Source organism: Eublepharis macularius, chromosome 3 (assembly GCF_028583425.1).
Source record: "Eublepharis macularius isolate TG4126 chromosome 3, MPM_Emac_v1.0, whole genome shotgun sequence".
In the NCBI taxonomy this organism is placed as follows: domain Eukaryota; kingdom Metazoa; phylum Chordata; class Lepidosauria; order Squamata; family Eublepharidae; genus Eublepharis; species Eublepharis macularius.
This window is the reverse complement of record NC_072792.1, coordinates 64,551,916-64,569,967: the sequence shown is the minus strand read 5'-3', so window position 1 is coordinate 64,569,967 and position 18,052 is coordinate 64,551,916. Positions and strand designations below refer to the sequence as shown.

General features: G+C 41.7%; 1 protein-coding gene across 4 annotated transcripts in view; it reads right to left on the bottom strand.

Annotated features, from left to right (window-relative positions):
- The window catches only part of TBL1X (transducin beta like 1 X-linked), a 226,432-nt gene extending 211,003 nt beyond the window's left edge, over positions 1–15,429 (bottom strand). For 2 of the 4 annotated variants that reach the window (XM_054974240.1, XM_054974243.1), the window contains exon 1: positions 14,043–14,353. The gene's annotated coding sequence lies outside the window, so the exon portion shown is untranslated. Of the gene's footprint in view, positions 1–13,453; positions 13,536–14,042; positions 14,354–15,351 lie in introns of those variants that run through there. The other 2 variants (XM_054974241.1, XM_054974242.1) reach the window with 2 other exon arrangements.
- Between the last annotated feature and the right edge of the window lie 2,623 nt (positions 15,430–18,052).

The window sequence follows — 18,052 nt, the reverse complement described above, 5'->3', positions numbered from 1 at the left end:
CCTGATTTCACAGACATTGAACAACCCGTTTTGTAAAAATTCTGAGCATGTATCTCTTCTCAAGATGTCTTTGGAATACATATATTTAAAAAATGTGGAGTGAATGGTCAACCCAGACACTGTTCTCAAGGGCAAACAGGGTAACTGGGCTTTCTCAAATTGGGGACAATATTATACATGGGAACATGTACAGCCAATGTGATATATCGGTAAGAGCATCAGACTAAAATCTGGGATACAAGTTAAAATCTCTACTCTTCCATAAAGTCCCATGGATAACCTCAGAGTACTCACTGCCTTTCAGAAACCTATTTCACAAAGGTGTTGTGAAAAACAAAATGGGGAAAACATACCTGTGTGCACCCTAAGCTCCTTAGAGGACAAGTAAGAGATATCAATAAGGACATGGTAATTTACAATTGTAACTGGGCTTTAAGCAATGGCGATCCCTCTAAAGCTAGCTTCACCCCCTTTAAAAAGAAATCTGAATTATTCTAAGAATTTACAAAAAAAACCTCTATACCGTTTTTCCTCATAAACATAAATTAAACCACCCAACAACCAGAAAGTTTGTCCCTATACCTAGTACAGGGTTTGTCCAAACGATACCTATCAATCAATTTATTTCGATACAGAATCAGCTTCGGAAAGCAAAAGAATAGAATAAAAAACAATAAAAATAAAAATAGGGAGAGCACATGCAGTGACGAGTACAGAACTGTGGACACAGGTTGGGGGGAGGGCAGAGAGACAATACCGTCCTTTGACAAGGAAGTAAGTTATTGAGGCTCAGTCAACTGTTTGCGTATCCCACACACCTGAAGGCAAAATTGACAACTTTGTTAACTATCTCCTGGGAAGACCCTGCAACAAGGAAGGAGACATAATGTTGTTCAGATCTTCCTGGTAAAGTTGACAAGATTGGAGCTATATAGTGAGTGTGGATGTTACTGTGGGATGAGCAGTGCAGCAGAACATGTTTGATAGATTCTACTTTCCCTATATGGCACGGGCATAGCTGCTGAGGGAGTGGAACATGAAGGTATCTGCCTTCCAGAAGGGCTGAAAGTAAAGTGTTGAAGCGTGCAAGGGTAACAGATCTCCAATATTTTGATATCTCATGGGATCTAAGATAATCTGCTGGTTAGAAGCATTTGGCATGTTGCAGAATTGTTGGGTATTTCTGTATCTGTGCCCTATCTGATTGTAGGGCATGATACCTAAGGAAAATCAAGAAGCAAAATTCAGTGAATGAAGGTTCTTATTCTGTAAATCTACATCATGTTGAGGCTTATGCTACCAAACTTCCTCTTCAGCCAATCCAGCCACCAGTTGCAGCTTAGAACAAGGTATCTGTAAGGCAGGGCCAACTCTAAAAACTTGCAGCAGTCTAGCAAAAAGCCTATGTCACCACGAACAGCAACATTGTTCCTAGTTCCCATGAAGCACTATGAGTTTGCACACACACTCTTCCAGGTTATATGGTATATATAAATACAAACACATAGTTGGGAGGGCAAGGGACAAAAAGATGTATTTTATGTTAACAGTGGAATCCTAAACAGAGTTGTTCCTGTCAGGGCTTGCCGCCGCTGCCGCTGGGCGTGGCACTGGGCGGTCTGCTCCTGACATCACAGGGGGGCCAGGGATTCTGCAGGACCCTGCTCTGTGGAAGGAGGGGCGGTATACCTCACCCAGACTCCCTCTCAGTCCACTCGCTGGCCTGCTCAACCTGGCCTGCTTACCCTCTGCGTCCTCCTTCATCTCCTCCTTCCAGAACTCTCCTCCAAACCTCCACCCTTGCATCTTACTGCTCTCACTCCACATCATCACTCCTCACTCACACCCACCACACAGGGCTCTTCCCAGCCAGCTTTTATAGGGCTTCCTTCTACTGCCCCACCCCTCTTCCAGCCTGGCCTTGGGCTGCACCAAGCAGTTGCAGCTGGGGTAGCTGATCTGGCCCCACTGACCAGCACCAGCTGTGCCTTGTTCTCTGGCTGCCCAGCCTCCCTGCCTTGGCTGATTGCTGAAGGCATGTCCAGCTGCAGTCCCCTGGCTAGCAGCCCAGCCTCCCTGGCAGAGCTGATGGCTGAAGGTGGGTCCAGCTGCGGCTCCTTGGCTGGTTGCCCAGGGCTTCCTGCAGAGTGCCTCCAATAGCCCCACCTGGAGTGGCTTGGCTTTTGGCAACTCCTGGGCCAGGCTACTATTTTCTAGCTGGGGCATGGCTTTGGGTTGTTGGGGCTGCTGCTGCTTCTCCTCCTCAGGTAAGGTCTTTGGGTGGGTGACTGCTGGGCTCCCAATCCCTCTGCCCTTGCCCCCTTCCGCCTTGCCTAGCCCCCTTTCCCTCCCTAGGGGAGTGGGACTCGCTGGCCTCTCTCTGTCTCCCCCTGCCTCCTGAGGCCCTGGGCTTTTGCCCCTTGCCCCTGGCACCGGCAGGTTCTGGCTCCATTTGCCTGTGGGAGGGGTTGACCTGCTGTCCCCCAGCTGCCCCCTCTGCCTGCCAGTCAGACCGGTTGACCTGCTGTCAGCTGGCTGACCAGTTGACCTGCTGTCTGCTGGCTGCCCCCTCTGTTTGCCCGTCAGCCCGGCTGACCTGCTGTTCCCTCCTACCAAGTCTGGGGGCTGGGACCCAGACCCCGGACAGTTCCAGCTTAAACTGGAGTAGGATTTCACTGTTGATAAGCGTCTTCTTTTTGGCCCTGTTGGTAGGTATAACACTGAGCTAGATGGTTTATTGGCCTGACTCGGAAAGCAATCCTTACTACTTCATAGAGAAAAATATCACGCAAAAGAGTTACTCAACACATTATCTTTCTGATGAGGCCATCAACAGTTTTAATTATGTGGAGTATGCATATAGAAACGCATATATGTTATTGGTGAGTTTATACTATGCAGGTTCCTTTTCTGCCTAACATCCTATTTACTGAAATTTGGTTACAGAGACATTGAGGGGCTGGTTAGGTAGATTAATGCTTGCAATTCAGTTGCTTATCAAGACGACACAAAATGAAGTCAAACATGCATCATTCTAGGCCCTAGGAAGGTCAACCAGAAGCCAAATAGCAAACAAGAGAAAAGCCAAAGAATTACTAAGGCAGAAACCTACTGCGGAACGGGAATAAGAGCAACATAACTTCATTATAAACAATTAAGGCCCACATTTTCATTCTGGATAAAAAAACCCACCCAAAATCTACTGTGCATATTTCTTCCTGAAGCTTACAGCTTTTGGCAGAACTGTATGAATCAATGGGCTGTAGGCTACTGGAATGTGTTAAAATCAGCATAAATTTATCACAGCCTTTTTCCAAGCGTAACTCTTATGCAAGAGTTGTACATGTGCTAATCAAGACAGTACAATAGGTCCCTTTCATCATTGCCATCATTTCCCAAACTCTGAACTGTAAAAGCTTGGATTTTTGTTTTGAATTCAGAAGTGCAGTTCTCTGCAAAGTACTCACAGAGAGGGGGATTAATAAATTGCTGATAATGCCACATTTGAAAAGTGAGTACATTGCAGTTTGTTTCATTTGCTCCTCAGACGAGAAAACATTAAATTTTTTGTCTGCAACAAGTCAGGAATGTTGTGGCTGTTTTCTGCCCTTGTTTTCCACTTTACAGGTTTTTGTCAGGTAGTACGTAAATACCAAGAAAGCAAGTTTTGTTTAATAAAGCAACTCCTTAAACCGTCAAAAAGTTATCATTTAAATGTTTAAATCTTAACAAGCTCAAAATTAGCTAGCCCAACAGGACTAGCCTAGTTTCTGTTAAGAAAAAAAATGTGCTGGAAAACCACCTTCCACATGTACAGATGATACTGGAATGCATAAGTAACCCTTTGCCAGTTTTCCAAGTGTTGGAAAACATTTAATTGTTTATTTTTTAAAATAGTTATGCCTCTGCTCTCCATTGTAGCTCTAGGCTGCTTATAATTCCAAGATTAAAAATATACAAAATATCATAACCGCCCCATTAACCCCCCCTCCCCCAATATACCACTCCTCTTAAAAACTTCTAAAGATAACACCACCCTTCACTTCCTCAGGAAGCTCATTCCACAAGGCGGGAGTTACTACAGAGATGGAACAGGCTCTAGTAAGTAGATGCCAAAGAGGCAACTTTAAGTGAGAAAACCAAAACTAAAGCTAGCACACAGAACCAAATGAAAAGAGACAGTCCTTCGGATATATGAATCTAAAGGCCATGAAGGGCTTTAAAAATTATAACCAGCACCTGGGACTGAACTTGGAAACAAACAGGTAGTTAACACAGCTGTTTTAAAATGGGCCCTGACAATGGTCAGGTTCCAGTGGCCGGAACTGACTGTTGGGATGGCTTCAAGGGTAGCCCAACCAGGAGATTATATATGCATGGATTAGCATTATAGCAATATATAAATCTGTATTTTATAATAATTTAAATAGTTAATATTTTACATCTCTAGCATTATATCCTTACTAGAACACAGTATGGTAAATATCATATATAAAACATTCATTTTTTTAAAAAACATCTCGCTTCTTAAAATGTTCTGTTAAATAGATGTCAAATGCTAATTAAAAATCCCATTAAATGACTGGAATAAAATACAAGAGTCTGTTTGTCAAGATCAGCTGTCTAATCACTTGAAGTGATTTTGTTTTAATTTCTTTGGCAACCAGCACAAGTTAGAACTGTGATCTTCCATAATTACTGTCTCACATAGGAAAATAGATTATTTTAATTTACATACATTAATTTAATTTTACACAAATTTTAGATGCCCACTACTTAGCAGTAAGGCCAAGACAAAATAAATTACTAAAAGTGAAATCCTTCTGCTTGGGGAGGGGGCAGTTGCACAAGATCATGCCAGACCAAATCACTGTGTAGAGGTTGATTGCTGAGAGACCAAAGAGGATTACAACTTCCCAACCACATCCAGCTTTACTTGCCAGCTATAGGAATAAAGTCACACTGCTCAAAAAAGCTACTAATAGCCTGGGGGAGCCTAGGGCTCACAGCCTAGGGTTTGTGCAAGACAGTATCATCAACCAGGTGCATTCCAGGAGAGATTTATTTCTGTTGTGGATTATTGCATATGTTGAAATTGATTGGCTTTCACATTTTTTGTGATCCAGTTTGGCATATAAATAACACAAATCAATAAATCCTAAGCATAGTTACACCCTTCTAAATCTATTGAGTCACTGTATGTGCGCACTACAGAGAATCCCCATATGGAATCTTCCCCCTCAAGTACAGCTGGCTTTGGAACTTTCCTAGAATGGGACACCCTTGCTCACCACCCATGGGAAGATTTAATCCTCCAGTTCTTCCCTAGGCCACAGGTTGCTTTCACACGGAACATAAGTACCAGGCACTTCAATGGTAGGGCCCTTCTGAGGCCCTAAACCATGTCAACATTTAAGATGCTTTAATTTAGTAATACTGAATAATATTAAGTAATATAGTGGATCTTCACAATCTAAGGCCCTAAACCGTAACCTGATGTTGGATGGTCCAGGCTAGCCTGAAAAATAATCTTGAATTGTATATATTCTAGATAATAGTGGCAGAATGTTGTTTACTGGCTATACAATGACATCAGGTCTGGAACCTCACGAGTCGAAAATGGCATGTCTGAGTGATTCCTAACATACACTTTGCCAGTTTTCAACACATTTCAATGAACTTTAGAGTAGCTATATGTTTAAATTATACTAGTGAAGTCATTCACTATAAGTAGTATATAAATTTGTAGATAGATTGGGGGGGATTAATGCCTTCTCCATGTTAATCTTCTCCCCAATCACATTCTCACACGCTCCCAAATTCACATATGTACATCATGCCAATTATAGTACTTCACATATCATGAACAAGCTCCGGTGACACATCCTAAATAAAAATATGAGTGTAAGAGGGTCTCTCTGCTGATTAGCAACCAGACGGTTCCAATAATACTGTTCAGGTACAGAATGCTTTACTGACTGGCCAGGTGCCAGTTCCAGCTGCTCTCTTCCTACACTGTATAGTTAGGAAGGTATCAGGCCCTACTGTCTCGGTCAACTTAAGAGTTGGCCTCTTCCCAAGTCTTACCTTCTCACTGTCCACCACTAACCCACATTCTTTCTCCTGATGTTCCACTACTCATTAACTGCACACAGAGCCTTACGTACATTTGACTGGCATAACAACAGGTAATGTTTAGGTGTATCTGGCTTTGGCATATCTTCCATTTACAACATTTTACTGTACAGACCACATTTGTCAAAATCTAAGAGGGACACAGAGGAAGAAGCCCTGTTTAACTATATGCCTACTCAGGGCTTTTTTTCTGGGAACTCAGTGGGTTGCCCTCGGAGAAAATGGTCACATGGTGGATGGCCCCGCCCCCTGATCTCCAGACAGAGAGGAGTTTAGATTGCCCTCTGCGCTGCTCAGCGGCGCAGAGGGCAATCTAAACTCCCCTCTGTCTGGAGATCAGGGGGCGGGGCCACCAGCCATGTGACCATTTTCAAGAGGTTCTGGAACTCCGTTCCACCACGTTCCCCCTGAAAAAAAGCCCTGTGCCTACTTAAATCTAAAGCAACCCAATGTGATATCCGTTAGATTCTATACTATACATATTTAATAATGATCAAGTCCCATGCTGCTCCTTCCCCTTCTTTCCTGCACATACTAAACAATACTTAAGATTCCCGTGGCATTGACATAGCCCCTTTCTGTTCACTTTGAGTTGTGTGCATGGGAGGGGCTACACACTCATATTTAGTCATTACTATATTTTATTCATCCTTAGTAAATATACAAGTGAAGTGAAGAAAAGAACCTTGGAGATACCTGATAAAGAGTAGTGCAGCAATTCTGAAATTATTTTGTTGACAATTTGCCAAACTAAAATCTGTGTGACTTACTCCTGAGTAAACATGGTTAGGTTAGGTTTCCAAGGAATACAGTGAAACTACAATGTTATAAATTAAGGACACTATTAAAATGCAGGATGACTACAATATTCCCCTTTGTACATTTGGAAGGTAACCTGATTCAACAGAACATTTACACTAAAAGCAGATCCAGATAATGTTTTCTGTATATTCAATGGTTTACAATTTAGCATGTTTAATAATAATAAGTGATAATAAATAATAGTGCAGCTTTTCAGCCTGTACAGCCATCTTTCAAATTCAGTCACTGAAGAGAAAAACAGAAATATTTACCCTTAATATATATGCCTCTCCAGTTAAAATGTCGTATCTTGTATCTGCTAACAGAGCCAACTGTTCTTACTACAGAGATCTCCAATTCCACAAATGTTGTTGTGCTAAGTCTACCAAGTTGTCCAAGTAGGCCATTTGATAGAAACCTATAAATTGCACCCAGGGGACTTGGGTTCTTGCAGTAAAGAGGTCAGTTATTTCCTTCTAACTAAAAATAGTCAAGGGAGAAAGGGAAGCTTAATTTACCAGCTGAAAAATAGTTTACAAAATTACTTCCATCTTGCCTCATGATAAAAAAAATATGGAAAAAATGAGACTACTCACAAAAAGGGAGACTTCTGCTCCCCCGCACTTCAAATAAGCCTGGAACATAACCAGAAATTACATTAAAATAGTAATGAAAGTTTCAAACAGCCAAAAAATTGCAAGGGAAAATGCCAGGAAAAAGTATCTCTTTCCCAGAGGGTGAAGTCTTGGCAATAACAGAATTCCAATGTGGATTTTACCACCACTCCCACAGAGATAGCAAGGCAATATGATGTGGGTATGAGATTATTGTACAAAACGTGTTCTGTTTCCTGTTTAATTAAGTCATTAGACAGCAGTTGCCATATTGATCTAAAGGGATATAAAGTTATAGTGTAAATTAAACCATAGCTTTACTGAATCAACTAGCACAGGAGTAGGTCAGCTTCACATGAGTGGGTCCAACAAAAGATATGTGTTGAAGTCAACTTAGCAATCACTGTCTACTGATGTTATTTTAGTTTTGTTATTTATAGTGTGCTTTTCTCACCGAGATTTAAGGTAGATTACACAGTATAAGTCAATTTGGTCAACAGCTGAGACAGTCAATAAGCAATACAATAGGGTATATATTACAGAATTTTGAAAGACAAGTAGAAATCTGAGACAGAGCTGAAACAATGTTGAAGGAAAACATAAGCAATTTGACATAACATAATAAATTATAGTAACAGTGCACAGCAATATAGTAAAAAGTCCCTATGCCTTTATCAAACTATCTCTAGGAACAATTTCCTTGCAAGATAGCCTCATTACTTGAGTAAGAAAGCCCTCTTGAATAATTTGGTTTTCCACTGTTTGTGGAAAGCTGGGGAGGGGGGGGGGAAGCTTTCCTGACCTCTTCAGCCCAGCTGTTCCATAGGGTGGGGGCCACCACAGAGAATGCACATGTACAGGCAACTGTTGATTTTGCCCATTTGCAGGATGGCACCTGCAGAAGGCCCTGCTTAGATGAGCAAAGCTGCTCATTCAGAACATGTTGAAATTTGACATTTGAAGTGAATGCAGCATTGCACTGCCCAACTGGAAAGCACTTTGTTTATAGGGTCTTGAACTTTGATGGGAACACTAGAAAGTGTGGAATTAGAGGAGGGGAGAATAACAAGCAGGGAAATGTAAACAGCTTCATACATCTCTTCTCTGCTGCAAACGGCTTCCTCCTGCTGTTACTCTGCAACAGGTAAGAGCAGGAGGGCATCACTATCCTGACTAGGATTATTTTCAGTGTTATTTTCCAAAACATATAATAGGACAGTCAGGGGGAAATGCAATATAGCATAAAACCATAAAAGTAATGCTCAAATATTAGATGTGGGGGACAAAAACGGCATCATTAGAGAATCTCTTTAGTACCAGGAAAGTCTGTCTTGCTAAGCAGAGGACATGGCTCAGTGGTAGACCCCATTCTTTGCATGCAGAAGATAAATTGTTTTAGTTCCTGGCATATCCAGTTAAAAGATCTCAGATGCACATGTTGGGGGAAAACGTCTCTGACTGAAACTCTAGAGAGACGCAACCACTCCAAGTTGACAATACTGAAGCAAAATGGCCCAGGGTTCAGAATGTGTAAGGCTGCTGCATCTATCTGAAAGTAAGTGTATTTAGCAATTTTCTAAAAGAAGCCTCTCATGGGTAGGCTGCTCCAATATAGTCAGAGCCAAAACTTTCAAAGCCTTTACCTGCAATCTCAAATACAACATCTGGAACTAAAGGAACTCTAAGTACGGCCTACTGGATGTCTCATATAAGCAAAAGATCTGTCTCAGATATATTTTACACAGGTCCTCAAAACCTTAAACTACCCCAGCAATGAACAGCAAGTAGGGTTGCCAGATGGAATCTAGCCTATACCAGACCCTGGAGAGAGGTGGGGGGAATGCACACATGCATGCTCTGGGGCAGCATGATGACATCACTGTAGGAAATGACATCATCACGCCAACCGCTCACACTTCCAGGCACCACTCCTGGGCGGCACTGCACTACCGCAGGCCACCCAAGCTGGTCAGTCACTCCTGGGCTGCACAGCACCACCACAGGAGACTGGCCAGGCTCCTGGGCTGGCCACTCCTGGGTGGCAATGCACAGCAGCAAGAGGCTGGCCAGGCACCTAGGCTGGCAGGCCACTTTCTCAGCTTGGTGGCAGTACAGGAGGCTGCAAGAGGCTGAGCATTGGACTGACCCAGGTATCCAGTATTTGGGGGATGTTTTTCTTGGACAGTCCCTGCAAATATTTGACTTTCCAGGCCAAAACTGGGAATCCTGACAATCCTAACTGCAAACAAATGCATCTGCCACCCAATAAATGAAATAAAATCCAAAACAGGTAGACACAATACAGCCCATTCTATGAACTGAATTGCTAACTGCCTTCAAAAGTTGCCCTGCATAAAGCACATGACACTAACAGTGCAGTCCTGAGCAAAGTTACACCTTCCTAAGCCTATTGACTTCATTGTATTTAGAAGAATACAATTCTTGCACTACAAATTATTTTAGAGATTTAAAGATGTTTATCATTCTGCACCAAGGTTTCCCACCACCATTCAGCTGGCTGGCAGGAGAGGTGAAATGGCAGAAATGGGGGGAACCTGGTGTTCTGGTGTCACTCCCTGCGTGCCTGGACGTGACATCAGTACTTCAACAGGGGATACTGGAGACACTGTAGCCTTTGGGGAGGACGACTCTATGGTTTAACTGTCACTTTCAGGCACACAAGGTATAACATCAGTGAGTCAGGATGCTGATGATATTCCCATCATTCCTATCATTTTTTCTCGCCGTTGACCAGCTGATTCTCATTCTTAGAACATTAAGGGAAATTATGTACTACACTGCAATATACTTAATCTGAATAATTCATCATTATTATAAATCTGCACTAGTAGTTATAAAGTGCCTAATTTTTTCAGTTTTTTTAAAATGGAACATGATCAGTCCTAGAAACATTAACCTACCTAAGCCACTGAGACACAAATTCTTCCAGTTGCCAGGGTATAAACAAGCAGTAGCTCTGTGAAACGGACCTGACTTTACAACCTTTAGGCATTATATCAACCTTGATACCAGATTAACACCCATTATAAGGAATATACAAGGAAAAATAATGGGAGAATTAGAGATGCGGACTTGTTTTTGGTGTCAAGTTGCAGCCAATTTTTGGAGACCCCCATAGGTTTTTCAAGGCAAGAGACTTCAGAGGTGGGTTGCCATTGCCTGCCTCTGCATAGCAACCTGGCCTTCCTTGGTGGTTGCCTATCCAAAGAGTGACCAGGGCTGATCCCACTTAGCTTCCATGATCTGACTACCTGGACCACCCAGGTCAGGGATGTAAATTAGGAACACATTAGGTATATAAATTAACCTGTCTTTGTTCTTCCCATTAAAAATATTCATAAATAATGAATGTTCCTCATCAAGATATCAATAAAGTAAAAATAAATAAAAAAACATTTACTTGGAAATTATATCAGTGAGTACTAAGTCCAGATAAATCTTGTCCTAAGAGCACCAAGGCGTTATGCTCATTGCCCTTTCAGTATTAAGCTGATTTCACTACCACTGTGCTTTGCCAATGTCATATTTACAGAGTGTTTACCATAGAGACAGAAGTATATCGCTATCACTAGTCATAGAAAGAGGGCTGTAACTTGACTCTATGAAGAATGTAAGTGACTTTTGCGAAGCTGTCACTACATTGGCCAGAAGATGAATTTTTAACTTCCTGACTGACTCATCAAAGCCCAGCCCAAACCTTGGACCTAGAAACATGAAATTTGGGGAGAACTTTCCTTTCATGATATAAACACCCACTAAAAAGGGATTTTAAGAAATTCGCCCCCTAAGTGGGTAAGAAGGGGGGAAATGTGTTTTCCCAAAGGGATACAGCTTCCCTGTGTGTCTGGCAGGCTGCTGCCTGCTTGTACCCCTGCCCACTGCCAGCTTGGCCACTCTTCCCTGACTGGGCCAGCCTTTCAAGGTCTTTTGCATATGCAGGCTGATTGAGGCTCACAACATTCTACATCTCATCCTCCCCCCACCCCCAAAACAGTTGGAACACAGAGGTCATTTGTGTATGTGGCCTAATTGATCCTCATCCCCCACATTCTAAACAGTAGGCAGTTGCTACTGGGAGTTACTGAATGTGTCCTGAGGTAAAATGCACCTCCCAGTCTTCCCCTAAAAGTTCACTAGGGTTGCCAACTCAAAACACACACACACATACACACAAATAAAAAAATGTTACATACCCCTAAGTATTATAAATGGATTTAAAGTAGTTAAACACCGTAGCGAATCACAGGTATCAAGCTAGTATTGTATACAGCTAAGTCAGACAATATGGCTAGGACCATCCTTTACCACTTTTAAGTTGTTTAAAACACACACAAACTATCATGGACCTATTTGGTGGTATGAAATAACAGCACCTTGGCTTACTTTGCAGCAGTTTTGTTCAAAAGACTGAGATACATGCTTGATGTAGAAATTAGTTAAAATATGCTATGTTGTATATGGCACTATTTAATTCAAATACTTTTTTACTGAAGCATGGTAATGTTTTCCTATTCTTCAGTGATTAGGGGGGAAATCCTCAGTATTTCTGATCTGCCAAAAGCTGCTTTCTGTCATAGACAGCATCAATCACTCATACAACTTCAAAGTTACATGAACTAGGGAACTGCCACATCAGGATATCGGACTATGTAAACATGATCATGGTAGTCTCAGATGGGTGGAGTTTGATCACTCCATTCATACCAAGCGCTAGCAATGACCCAAAGAAGTTTGCAAGATGCCGTGGCTAGAAGACCCTTGGGATTCACCCAACATGTATACAAAACTGCAGTCAACTTGCTGTTTTGGAATAACCACCTCTGGTATTCCTGGACGGCATCAGTTAATCTTCTGCTTGGGATTCATGATGTTTGGTATTTGTGAAAGATGTAATAGCCTATTAATTGAAAACTGTATATTTAGGCAAAGGATGAATTCAAGCATATTTTAACCATGCTTCTGCTGTATGAAAACACTTAGTTTAAGGTTAACCAATAAATGGGTCAAGGCAGGAATAGCCTGCTTTAAATCAGACACAGAAAGTAGGAAGACTTCCTGATTTTACAACTAGAGCAACACAAGTAACATTAAGAAATTCCTTAACTGAAAATTTTAATACAAGAAATCCTATTTCATGTTTAACATTTACTCTTACAACTTTTGGGTACAGAAGCTTCCCCCTCCTCCTGCACTTTGGCTTTTTAGATTCATGTACAACTAATGTACCAAAAAAGTATACAATATGTCTTTAAGAGTATTTGTAGGCTACCTGCAGCAGTTCTAAAGCTCTAGGAAAACTTTCAAACAGTGGAGGAGGGGCACTGGCCCTTTAAGAACCCAGTATGCAATTAAGTGAGACCAGGGGTCATTATGTGACCACAAGGATGAAACAATAATTTATCATCACACTCAATTAAAATAAAAATATTAGGTCAACAACATACGTTTAAGAACGAGACACAACCGGGAAAAGAATAAAATAAGAGTAAATTAAACCAACGAACAACACTAGTTTGAAATTGGTGGCGGTAGAAGGGCAAAAAGAAAAGGGGAAACTCCCAACTTCCGAACTTGCAAGCAACAGGTTGCAATGTTCTCCTTTCCCAAAACGTGTTTAACTGATGGGACACCTTAATTTCCCTTAATACGCCTAAGTGATTCATGCTACATTTCAGAAAAGGGGAGGGAGACCAGGAGAGGCCTTGTGGGAGCGAAATTTAACCATTCACCACAGCCATGAGCTCCCAAAGGTTGCTGATTCAAGCCTTGCAGATGAATGGGATTCCCCTCCCCCACGTCGAGGGTTATGCAAACTCTACACCATTTTACAGTGCGAATCTCTCACGTCCCCTTCCCCCTCACAAATTTCAACTTTAAAATACCGTCTCAGCGTCCAAGTTCGTTCCTCATCACCAGCAACCCGCTTCCTCGTGCTCCCCTTCCCATCCTCCACACAACGACATGATAAGACGCCAGCGAGCAGAAAGCACGGCGGCTCCCCTCCCCCATTCCAAGCCAACACTTCTCTGCACATTTTAAAAACAATAATCCACTCTAATTAGAATTAGAGCATCGTTCATGGCAAGCTAGTAAATAATCTAACATTTCGGACATTTTTTAAAGGGGCCTTAGCAGCCGATTTCAAAGATTTTGTCGTTTAAACACCACAAAAATAAACCCAAGTCACACTTTGAAGAAACACGCAGGGGAAAAGGGAGGGGGGATCTTGAGGGCAGCCCATCCTTAAAGCTAGGTGAATATGAGGCACCGATATAGCTATTTATATATGACTAACAATAGCAACAAGCCCAGCAATACTGGAAGGGGAGCACGAGGAAGTTGGAAGTCATTACACTGAAAAAAAAATGGCAAACCAACGCCGTTTCAGATTCAAAATAGCATTTGTCAAATTTCACAGACAGATACAAAAAGGTCCCACACAGCTGAAGAAAGAGTCTTTTCCGAACTCACCTCCCTCAACGTGTAATAAAGGCACCGCTTACACTTCGGCAAGCAACAGAGGAAAAAGCCTCAACTTCTGCAAAAAACACACACACGCAAGACAGACTTCCTTTCACTTGCAGTCCATGGTGGAACTCTTCTTTTCCTAGGTCCCAAAAGCGTGAAGGCAGATTGTAAATCTCCAGCAGCCCTCACACACTCTTTGCTCCCCCTCTTCCTCTGCACACACACTCTCACACACGAGGTGGGGGTGGATGGGATCAAAAGGAAGTCCCAGAGAGTGGGAAGAGGAAAATGGAAAGTTTTTTGGGTGCGGAATGGCGGTCAGAAGGTGCTGCTGCTGCTGCTCACTACTTCATTAGTTAGTGTGTTTGGGGTGTGTGTGTGTAAAGGAGACTCTTCCTCCTGAGACTGCAACAGCAGCAGCCCAGAGGCAGAGAGAGACATAAACACACATACAGATACATCCATAGAGACAGTGTGTGTGTGGTGGGGGGGGGGGATCAGCCACATTGATCTCCAGTAATGGAAGAAAGCTGAAATGACACAGAATTCCCTCTGTGTAAGTCTATTTTGCCATCTTTCATCTGCTAAAACACAAATGCCCACCTTCCACATCAGATTAATTCCCCCTCCCCAAGTAGTGTGTCCTGAAGTAACTCCTTAGTCACTTTTGAGGATTATTGAAATGTTGTTTTCTTCTACTAAAACAAAACAGCACCCCCCTTAAGACATATAAATGAAATTTTAACCCTGGAGAGTTAGCAAAAAAAGATCAAAGGGGAGGAAAAGCTGTTTTTACTGTCACTGTTCTGATTCCTATTTGTATATATCTGTTATTAAAGCATGTTTATAAAAAATGGGGCAGGATAGGGGTGTAAGAAGGTTAATAAACATGGAATTGATGTTCAGGTTTTTACTTGATGAGTAGAAATAAATTTCATTACCTTAATATATATATACACTGTCATATATATTATATATGACATACAGAGAGTAAATACTGTAACTACTCTAAGCAACTAGACAAGATTCAGATTCATCAGATCCATCTTTTATGTTTATTTCTTTTCCCATTTCTAAAAAGTTATTTTGCCTTTGATGAGCCAGAAAGTCCTAAACCAATTTTGTGTCATTTGAAACATAACCTAACAATGACAATAAGACAATGCCTACTTTTGGGAAAAAATATATAAGTGGGAGTTCACCTTTTTAAAACAGGACACAACCTATAATATTTATATACTGTATATATTTCATGAGTGATTTAAAACCAATGCTTCTATGCAATAATTAGAGGACATTAAAATAGACTTACACTGTCTCCATAATTGTGATTCAGCAGAATAGCTTTTATTACATATGAGTTGCCATTCAGCACTCAGAACAGATGTTGATGTTCTTTTGTCTTGAATGAGCCCTCCTCCTTATTTTCCTTCAGATTTGTGCAGCTTCACACTGAGCTATAAAATTCAATCGAGAAAAGCAGGGAGCAATACAACAAGCAATGCAAGTAAATGATGCAACATTGCCCTGGTTACATGTGCCTCCCATCCCCCAACCTCTTACTGGTGAGAGTGCTGTGTTTTTTCCGCCTGCAGGGTCACATTGTGGCTGATTGATTCTCCTTTCGCCTTGCTCAGTCATTCAGATTTGGAAAGTAAATAACAAGTTGACATCATTACAGCTCTCTGCATTACTGTGACACATTCCTCAGCTACCACACAATCTGTATTAGATGCGCAGACAAAAAAGGCTCACACTCGCTTTGAACCTAAGAAGTCGGTTAGATTGTGTTGATTATTGTGCAAAAGCACTGACATATAAAAACTGCACTAGACTGAAAGTTAAAATGATTATATAGCTGTCAAGTGTGTATTAAAATTAAGTTTATGAGCCTTAGTCATCAGAACGAAATACATTCACTTGGAAGTGAGTCCCATTGATTTAAATGTATTCAGCTCCCAGTAAGCCTGACTGACACTGTAAGTGTAACATATGGATATTGGTCTTTGGCCTAATGCACAAACTCTAACACATGGAACCATTCTGGATCTGCAGCTGCAAGAAGGAACGCCTGTGTGAGCTGTCTGGATTACAGTTTCCTAATGACAGTTTACACAGGCATTTTATAAAAAATGTTCTTACAAATCACAACCAGGATGCTTTGAAAACCCTGCACTCATACATTACTTTGTCCCCAAGTTTGTGGTAATAGAACCGTTCCACATGAAGGATTTTAGCATGTGTGAACCAGATAGATTAATGGAGAAGTTCATTACCACTACTAACCATGCTGATTAAAGTTAACAAGGGTGGTTTGAGACTTCCCTGACCTATGTGAAGTTTAAGAAGCCATTTAGAAATTGGGGAGGGGGGAATAGTATAGTAATACCACCTTTAACACTATGAGTTGGATCCAGGCTAATTTTTTCTCAAATGGAAGGGAGGTGTAATTTCCGCCAATCCTCCCTTCCTGCTATGGAACCCTGATTTGCCCCTCATGCCATTCCTGAAGTTTTTCTGTGCCCCAGGAGCAACATTTCAAGGACATTAATGAAATACAGTGCGGGGGGGGGGGGCATAAAACTTGTGATCCACTGATGGAAATTTCTTCCGTTAGTGGAAATTTTAATCTGGATCTAATCGTGAGGTTATGTTCCTGAAAACAGAGTGCTAAGTGAAACAAGTCTAGAAAAGCAAGATTCAGGTCTACTAGCACCTTAAAGACCAACTAGATGTCCAGGATATGAGCTTTCAAGAGTCAAATACATGGGGTAGGAAAAGGTAGGAATCTTAATAAACCAGGCAGAGGGAGGGAGAGGTATTCTAAGTAAGAGTGTTAGGAAGCTAGCTATAAACATGTTGTAATTAGGTCTAAAAAGACATTGAAAACTGATTCTAAAAGTCATAGATACAGAGGAGTTAGCCATGTTAGTCTGTACTAGTAGCAAAATAGAAAAGAGTCCAGTACCACCTTTAAGACTAACCAACTTTATCATAAGCTTTCGAGAACCACAGTTATCCTCACAACAATCACCCTGTGAGGTGGATGGGGCTGAGAGAGCTCAGAGAGAGCTGTGACTGACCCAAGGTCACTCAGCTGGCTTCAAGTGGAAGGTAAGCACCGAGCCATTACTGACCGATGGGGGGGTGTACGTCACATCACAACAGACTATTTGTTGTGGAGTGGTTTGCCATTGCCTTCCCCAGTCATCTACACTTTACCCCCATGAAACTGGGTTGTCATTTTACTGACCTTGGAAGGATGGAAGGCTGAGAGCCAAGCTACAAGTGACGAATTACACTTGCCTGGCAAGTGAACAGACTCACGTGTATTCCTCCCTGTTCACTTTGAGCTGGCTACCTGAACCCAGCTTCCACCAGAATCAAACTCAGGTCGTGAGCAGAATTTGGGCTGCAGTACTGCAGTTTAACACTCTGCGCCATGGGGCTCTAGTGGAAGAGCGAGGATCAAACCCAGTTCTCCAGATTAGAGGCCTGCTGCTCTTAACCACTACACCAGACTGGGTCTCTGGCATTTTATTGACCTCCATAGTTGACATGTGACCATCCTGCCCACAGCATCACCACTTCATCTTCTGATCAACCACATTTTTTTCTGGCTGGGCTGATCTTGTTGCAAAGTTACCCAACTCCACTTCCCCACATTTTATTTCAAAATTACAGCTTTATAGGAAATGGGAGGTATTATTATTTAGTCATTTTTTGAGAGGTATTTACAAAATACATTTTTTTTGTATTATACCACCTGAAAGGCTCATGCCACTGAAGTGAAAATTTCCCATAAAAGATTTCCTTCTTACATTGATGTTATTCAGAATCAGTGAGGTTTTAGCGGAGTACTGTTTATTTAAATAGAAAAATTGTATGCCACCTCTTCATAATGAAGGAGATGAGAATGGTGCAAATCCCCTTGGGCCTCCCTGAGGAGAAAGGTGGGATATAAATAAAAGTAAATAATAAATAAATAAAACAAAGACCTGCCTGAGGCAGTT